We start from the raw sequence: 8,533 nt of genomic DNA on the forward strand, positions 1-8,533 counted from the left end.
AGCTCCACGCCGTGGGTATCGTATCTCTAAGGTTAGGTTAGGTCGAAATTTGGGTGGAGAGGCGGGAGATCGGGATGTTTTGGCGGAGCCTTTGGGTTATTCGTTAAGGGGATATAGGACACGTAGGTCAGTGCAGGAGCGGGAAAGGAGGGGGGTTACAGACTCGGGGCCGTTTATAGCACCTGTCAGTACCGAAATTGGGAAAGGGCTTTTTGCTTCTCGTAATTACAGGGTGGGGGAGGATGTGTGCGAGTGTATTGGCCAGCTCATACCTAGAGGGGAGGTAGAGGACAGGCTGGAGGAGTATGACAGGCAGAATTTGAGTTTTCGGTTCATTTACTTTGCTGGGGCTCATGGTGATGAGGAACTGGTTTTGGACGGCCATCGGAATTCTCAGGGTGATGTTATTCACCCTGATCAAAATTTGGGGGGGACCATGAACCACAGTAGGGAGAGTCCAAATTGTAAGATTCGGCGGGATATAGTTGGGGGGCCGAGGGCTAGATTACAGAGGGTTGGGGCGCGGCGCTGGAGATTCATGATGTGCACCATCACGGACGTCAGTGCTGGTGCGGAGCTGACATGCGACTATGCAGACTACCGCCGTGGACTGGAACCATTTATGAGAGACTCCTGACATGTTCCCACAACGGCCCTTTTCAGGGCCACACATATATCCAAACAGAAAACTTTGAGACATGACAATTTACCTTGAATTGCAAAAAGATTACAGAAGACCCAATTGCACTTAACATACTAAAGGGTTTTGAAAGAAAACAATAGCTTGTCAAGTGTAAATTTGCTTGTCATGAATGAAAACCAATCCTTTCTGGTGTTCAAACCAGAGACCACGTTATGGTCTATTATATGGTCTCTGTTTAAACCAAATGTTTTTATTAAGTGAGAAAACGATCTGAAAGCAAGGGAAACCATTTAATATTCTGGGTTGGGGAAGGCGATTGAATGTTTTACTAAGAAACGAAATTTGTCTTTTACAAACACAAATTGGATCAGCGGTTTGTCTGATCCATTATTTGCAACACGTCATATTGCCGAGGTTCTCGTAGAACAAACACACACTAAGACTAAGATATATTCCTCTTCTTATTGCCTACAAAATTAAATATTTGTAAAAGATTACTTCATTTATAATGGGATTGTAAAGAAATAACCAGGGGTCGTTTGTGTGTATTTACTTGTTTACAATGAGAGAGGAAAATGATTTCTTAAACAGTATGGAGGTGTTATTTCGTCAAATCGAAAATAATTGAAAATATGTCAGTGTTTTAGAGCTCTTTCATCCCGTCTGACACTGACTAATGTAGGAGGCTGTGTATGCTTATATAAATATAATACATTTCACACTGATACCAACAATATGTTTCTGACAGAAAGGGGTAATTTCCGAGGTGATCGTTCGTTTTTGCTGACGGATCCCAAGCATTTGTATTTTAAAATGAATCATATAATTATAATGATGTGTACGAAACCTACAACCTATATACATTTGGGGTATGTTATGGGGGTCACTCAAAAGGTGATGCGATTGAGACCCCGCCCCTGATCAATTTAATGTCCTTATACACACATGCGGTATTGCACACTTAATGCTATTGTAAGTTCGCGTATATAGTAAAACCCTGTTAATCGGGACTTCGGCTAAATAAGCTGTTGTTTACATATAGGTTTTATATGGAGCATCTAGTGTATCTTGGCTTAATCTGTGAGACAAGAGAACTAGTCTTCTGTGATAGTCCATGATAAGAAGACACTACGGCTAAAGCCAGAAGCAATGGAAGAATACAACATGTCTACACACACTGTCCACAAAATTTCTGTATTTTTGTGTTTGTTTGTTTGTTGTTTAACGTGACACACACACACAGCATTATTCCAGCTATATGACGGCGGTCTGTAAATGATCAAGTCTGGATCAGACAATCCAGTGACTGACATCATGAGCATCGATCCACACAATTTGGATACGATGACATGCATCAATCAAGTCCGCGAGCCTTGACCACTCGACCCCGTTAGTCTCCTCTTACGTCAAGCATAGCTTGCTGAAGACATATTATACCCCGGATCTCCACGGGTTCTCTGTAATTAAGTTAGACATATGTGATATTTTGAGAAACTCATTTACAGTACAAGTCGTAAATGAAATTATTTCTTTGATAGTCAGTGTTCTTACAGAAAGATTTCTATATCCAATAAATTGAACACTTGGGCTGTCAGTAATGTTGAGAGACGGGCGCAGCGACTTGGCCACGATTGTCGCTGCTCGCTCTCATTTGACATTTGATATCCCTGAAATAGACAAGCATGATTTGCACGTGCGTATTTGAAGCCTTGCGACTTCCAGTCGGCAGTGAGGTGTTGCAGTTTGCGAGGTTCGACCAGCCAGTCTATAAATAGAAAACAGCTTGGCAGACGGCATTGATACATAGCAAGTGTTTTTAATACCGAGTTGAAGGCCTACCATAAGTCAAAGTATTAATGACTTTTTTGTCTAGAAATCATTGTGTGTTGTTGTTTTCTTAAATCAATGCCTAAACATGTTCATTTGTTACCGGTGAAGTCTGTTGTTCTGTCACCTGTTGAGTGAGTGAGTGACTGGAATGCGCGTTGATTGTGTATATTTCCTCAAAATTTAAAACATGTATTCAGACTGTCAATTAAAAACATAGAGAAAAATAACTCTACAAGCTAAACTATCAAAACAATATCGTAATTTTTAATGATTCAGGACGATATATTTCAAGGGTTCAATACAGGTGGATGTTAGTTCTGTTAGAATGGACCGCCTCCTTGGTCTAGTGGTAGAGCGTCCGCCCGGAGAGCGGAAGATCCGGGGTTAGATCCCCGTCCGCGTCATACCAAAAGACGCTAAAAGATGGTACTTGTTGTTACCCTGTCTGGCGCTTGGAATTAAAGACAATTAGGTAATCATTTTTGCCAAACTGAAAGCCATCAGCTTCACCTGAACTTGCACCTTTCCTTAGTCACACGTGATTTCTACAGGGAGCCTGTGAGTACAAGAATAACAATTGTTTTGATAAACTCTCTTAACTCCCACCCTCTTCAGCCACCAGAATACAAGATGCTGATCTCCTGGAGCCAGTCGAGGTATCCCATAGACAGGTGCAGACTCCACTTGATTATAATAAATTGCCAAAAATGTCTTTGATAATCTCAAACAAAAAATGAAAAAGCAAGGCCATTTTTCGATGCATTCGAAACACACGGGTGAATAGGAAAACAAAATAGCTCAGATACTTATACTACGTTTTAAGGTTATTTGGTAAATAGGGGCTGCTTCCAGTGTCGGTGAATACAAGACCCAAGCTTATAACATTCGATGATTTTGAAGGGTAAATGCACATTCTACAACGTAAGAATATCACGTGTATAGATACATAGAGATTCTATATACATTGTACTCAGCCTATAATAAATGGGGTACTCCAAATCAGTTATGTTAGATACTCCCAAAGTTTGCGCCAGTTTCAACTTTGAGCTTACAGTCTCATTTCTTTACACCTATCTATCATTGCAGGTATATTTGGATGGCGTTCATGTTTCATCTGAGGGACAGTCATAGCGAACTGTTCAGTGAACTGTTCAGCGAGCTCCATGACAACAGTGAACAACTGTGTACCAGCACAAAGTGGAGTTGTCTGAGTCTGCGCTTCCCGATCTTCCCATCCTTGCCAAACTAGGCTGGAATTTCTAGGCTTGATCGCAGCTGATGAAAGAGTAAGTAGAGTAAGTAGCTCTGGAACGTCGTGACAAAGAATAAAAGAAGTTGTTGTCCATAAAAAGTGTCGCATGTCGTATATTTTCAGCATTATCACCATTAATATCATTTTAAGTGTATGTTTCTTTTATTGATTTTAAAGTGTTCAACTACTCCTTAATACCAACGCGATAAACTGCTCAGGTAAAATAACAAAAAAGGAGGGATTTACCCCGAACAATATCAATGCGTCACAGAGGTATGACGTCATAAACGAATACGTCACGGACTCTTGATCTCCTTTATTAGCGCGGGCCTGGCGACAAATGCGTCACTATCAGCATCATACATTAAGATCTCCAAAGTACTTACAATGTGAAACGGATACCATGAAGCTTTTTGTGATAGAGCCTTCGTCGCCACTGTTGTGTGTTGATACTCTTCAATATCTGAATCTGTGTGAGGCCATTTGATGGAGCCTTCGTCGCCACTGTTGTGTGTTGAAACTCTTCAATATCTGAATCTGAGTGAGGCCGTTTGATGGAGCCTTCGTCGCCACTGTTGAGTGTTGATACTCTTCAATATCTGAATCTGTGTGAGGCCGTTTGATGGAGCCTTCGTCGCCACTGTTGTGTGCTGATACTCTTTAATATCTGAATCTGTGTGAGGCCGTTTAATAGATCCTTCGTCGCCACTGTTGTGTGTTGATACTCTTCAATATCTGAATCTGTGTGAGGCCGTTTGATGGATTCTCGTCGCCACTGTTGTGTGTTGATACTCTTCAATATCTGAATCTGTGTGAGGCCGTTTGATGGATTCTTTGTAGCCTCTGTTGTGTGTTGATACTCTTCAATATCTGAATCTGTGTGAGGCCGTTTGATGGAGCCTTCGTCGCCACTATTGTGTATTGATACTCTTCAATATCTGAATCTGTGTGAAGCTGTTTGATAGAGCCTTCGTCGCCACTGTTGTGTGTTGATACTCTTCAATATCTGAATCTGTGTGAGGCCGTTTGATGGAGCCTTCGTTGCCACAGTAGTGCTCTGATACTCTTTAATATCTGAATCTGTGTGAGGCCGTTTAATAGAGCCGTCGTAGCCACAGTTGTGTGTTGAAACTCTTCAATATCTGAATCTGTGTGAAGCTGTTTGATGGAGCCTTCGTCGCCACTGTTGTGTGCTGATACTCTTTAATATCTGAATCTGTGTGAGGCCGTTTAATAGAGCCTTCGTCGCCACTGTTGAGTGTTGATACTCTTCAATATCTGAATCTGTGTGAGGCCGTTTGATGGAGCCTTCGTCGCCACTGTTGTGTGCTGATACTCTTTAATATCTGAATCTGTGTGAGGCCGTTTAATAGATCCTTCGTCGCCACTGTTGTGTGTTGATACTCTTCAATATCTGAATCTGTGTGAGGCCGTTTGATGGAGCCTTCGTCGCCACTGTTGTGTGTTGATACTCTTCAATATCTGAATCTGTGTGAGGCCGTTTGATGGATTCTTTGTAGCCTCTGTTGTGTGTTGATACTCTTCAATATCTGAATCTGTGTGAGGCTGCTTGATAGAGCCTTCGTCGCCACTGTTGTATGTTGATACTCTTCAATATCTGAATCTGTGTGAGGCCGTTTGATGGAGCCTTCGTCGCCACTATTGTGTATTGATACTCTTCAATGTCTGAATCTGTGTGAGGCCGTTTGATGGATTCTTCGTTGCCTCTGTTGTGTGTTGATACTCTTCAATATCTGAATCTGTGTGAGGCCGTTTAATAGAGCCTTCGTCGCCACTGTTGTGTGTTGATACTCTTCAATATCTGAATCTGTGTGAGGCCGTTTAATAGAGCCTTCGTCGCCACTGTTGTGTGCTGATACTCTTCAATATCTGAATCTGTGTGAGGCTGCTTGATAGAGCCTTCGTCGCCTCTGTTGTGTGTTGATACTCTTCAATATCTGAATCTGTGTGAGGCTGCTTGATAGAGCCTTCGTCGTCAGTGTTGTGTGTTGATACTCTTCAATATCTGAATCTGTGTGAAGCTGTTTGATAGAGCCTTCGTCGTCAGTGTTGTGTGTTGATACTCTTCAATATCTGAATCTGTGTGAAGCTGTTTGATAGAGCCTTCGTCGTCAGTGTTGTGTGTTGATACTCTCCAATATCTGAATCTGTGTGAGGCCGTTTGATGGAGCCGTCGTAGCCACAGTTGTGTGTTGAAACTCTTCAATATCTGAATCTGAGTGAGGCCGTTTGATGGAGCCTTCGTCGCCACTGTTGAGTGTTGATACTCTTCAATATCTGAATCTGTGTGAGGCCGTTTGATGGAGCCTTCGTCGCCACTGTTGTGTGCTGATACTCTTTAATATCTGAATCTGTGTGAGGCCGTTTAATAGAGCCTTCGTCGCCACTGTTGTGTGTTGATACTCTTCAATATCTGAATCTGTGTGAGGCCGTTTGATGGAGCCTTCGTTGCCACAGTAGTGCTCTGATACTCTTTAATATCTGAATCTGTGTGAGGCCGTTTGATAGAGCCTTCGTCGCCACTGTTGTGTGTTGATACTCTTCAATATCTGAATCTGTGTGAGGCCGTTTGATAGAGCCTTCGTCGCCACTGTTGTGTGTTGATACCCTTCAATATCTGAATCTGTGTGAGGCCGTTTGATGGATTCTTTGTAGCCTCTGTTGTGTGTTGATACTCTTCAATATCTGAATCTATGTCAGACCGTTTGATGGAGCCTTCGTCGCCACTGTTGTGTGTTGATACTCTTCAATATCTGAATTTATGTGAGGCCGTTTGATAGAGCCTTCGTCGCCACTGTTGTGTGCTGATACTCTTCAATATCTGAATCTGTGTGAGGCCGCTTGATAGAGCCACCGTTTGATATTCTTGATCAGTGTTTTCGGTGTTTAGCGCTTGTAAATATTCGAAATATTTGGGCCTATATCGTTGGATAATCCTACATCCAATATTTATTGTCATTTAAAATTTTAAATACATTTGCCACACAATCATTCAATATGTGTATGTAATAAATCAATATTTAAGATTTATTTCCCCAATTTTATTTGTTTATCGTGAATTTTGTGAACGAGTCGTGAGTGTTTATGAATTCACTACGAACTCTCTATGGATACGAATTAGTAACAAATTCTATGGTTACAAATTCACCCTCAGCCCTTCAGTTTATGAAACCGCTATGTACCTTATGCTGTAGTGGAACCGTCATAATTGTCAATACCCGACACTATATGAAACCGTGCTGATCCTCAAAAACAATATCAATGCTTTGTCCTGCATAAGGGAGCGACCATTTGATTTTCCTCGGGTAGGGGACGGGACTTTTTAGATCAGCATTTTGTCTTAACAAACATTATTTTTTTCAACATAAACAGGTGCTCAATTTTCGTTTTAGTGAATAAACAAATCAAACTGTAATTTTTGGTATTTCTGGCGTTTATTATTCTTGGGCGAGTCCCTCCCATCTCTCGAAGTCCAGTGACTTCAGGTCCTGCTTGCAGACGTATTTAAAGGCGCCCTTTTTGATTCGGGATACATCCTATCCCTATCCTAAGTTTCAGGGGTCTGTTCAGGACCAGCATCAGCTTTCCTGCGATGCTTAGCAAAGAGATGCAGATGTTGTTGTAACAAACGCTTCAATCACCCTTCTTCTTGCACAAGGTGATGATGTTGCAGTCTCTCATGTCCCGGGGTATCACACCCTCTACCCAACACCGACAAAGCAGTTCATACAGGTGGCTTAGCATGAGCCCCTGTTCGCGGTTGACAGCCTCTGGAGGAATCCCATCCATTCCGAGCACTTACCCGAAAAACAGCCTCTTGATGCTCACCTCCTTCATGGAGGATTTCTCGTCCTGCTTCTCCATTACTCGCAGGTGCTACATGGGTTCCAGTGCAGAGTCAGAGATGTTGTTTTCACTTAAGCAGAGTAGAGCAGTGCTCAACCTATCTCTCCATCTGCCTGGCTCGATCACTGATCGTTTTGCCCGTTGCAGATTTCAGGAGCACTGTCTTGTTTAGATTAATGTTGTGTGTGGCGATTAACAATGAACAACACACACACAATAGTTGCATTTTACAAGTTTAGGTTACTATTGGGAAAACCCATATGTGATTAAAGCCCAGAATCGAGACATTGGCTGAACTTACCATTGCCAACCTTGTAGCATTCCTTGTCCATCTCCCTGATGAGAGTAGCCAGGTTGCTCACATGCTCCTCATTCAGGGACGTTCTGGTGTACAACACAATACATAACATTTCACATACTGAATGTAGCAGGAGTTAAACACCTTCTAGGCATAGTTCATTTTCTTTACAAGTTTGTGAAATCTTTGAGCAAGAGTGAGTGAGTGAGTGAGAGATGTTGTTTTCACTTAAGCAGAGTGGAGCAGTGCTCAACCTATCTCTCCATCTGCTTGCCTCGATAACTGGTCGTTTTGCCCGTTGCAGATTTCAGGAGCACTGTCTTGTTTAGAGTTGGACTCATGTCTTTCTTGATGCTGTTGTCCACACCTTGGATGATCTCATCAGTCGATAACTGAATGCTCTCATCGACATGCAGCAAGTTGTTATTCACGGATGTTTTTTGCTGTTTTCTGTTATTTGTTTCCGTCTTGAGAGCTCGCAGGGTCCTCTGGTAGGGGGTAGCATTTGAATTCTATTAGCGCTGTGTCGTTTATACAGTGACAGGGATGAGCTCACAGGAGAGGGCTGTAAGCCAATCATGAGTTTTCCCCTGTTTCTTCCCAAAGGCCGAGAATGAAGTGACGTGGGAAGTGTCTCTCAGAT

Source organism: Haliotis rufescens, unplaced genomic scaffold (genome assembly GCF_023055435.1).
Source record: "Haliotis rufescens isolate VD_foot unplaced genomic scaffold, xgHalRufe1.0.p SCAF_22, whole genome shotgun sequence".
Classification (NCBI taxonomy): domain Eukaryota; kingdom Metazoa; phylum Mollusca; class Gastropoda; order Lepetellida; family Haliotidae; genus Haliotis; species Haliotis rufescens.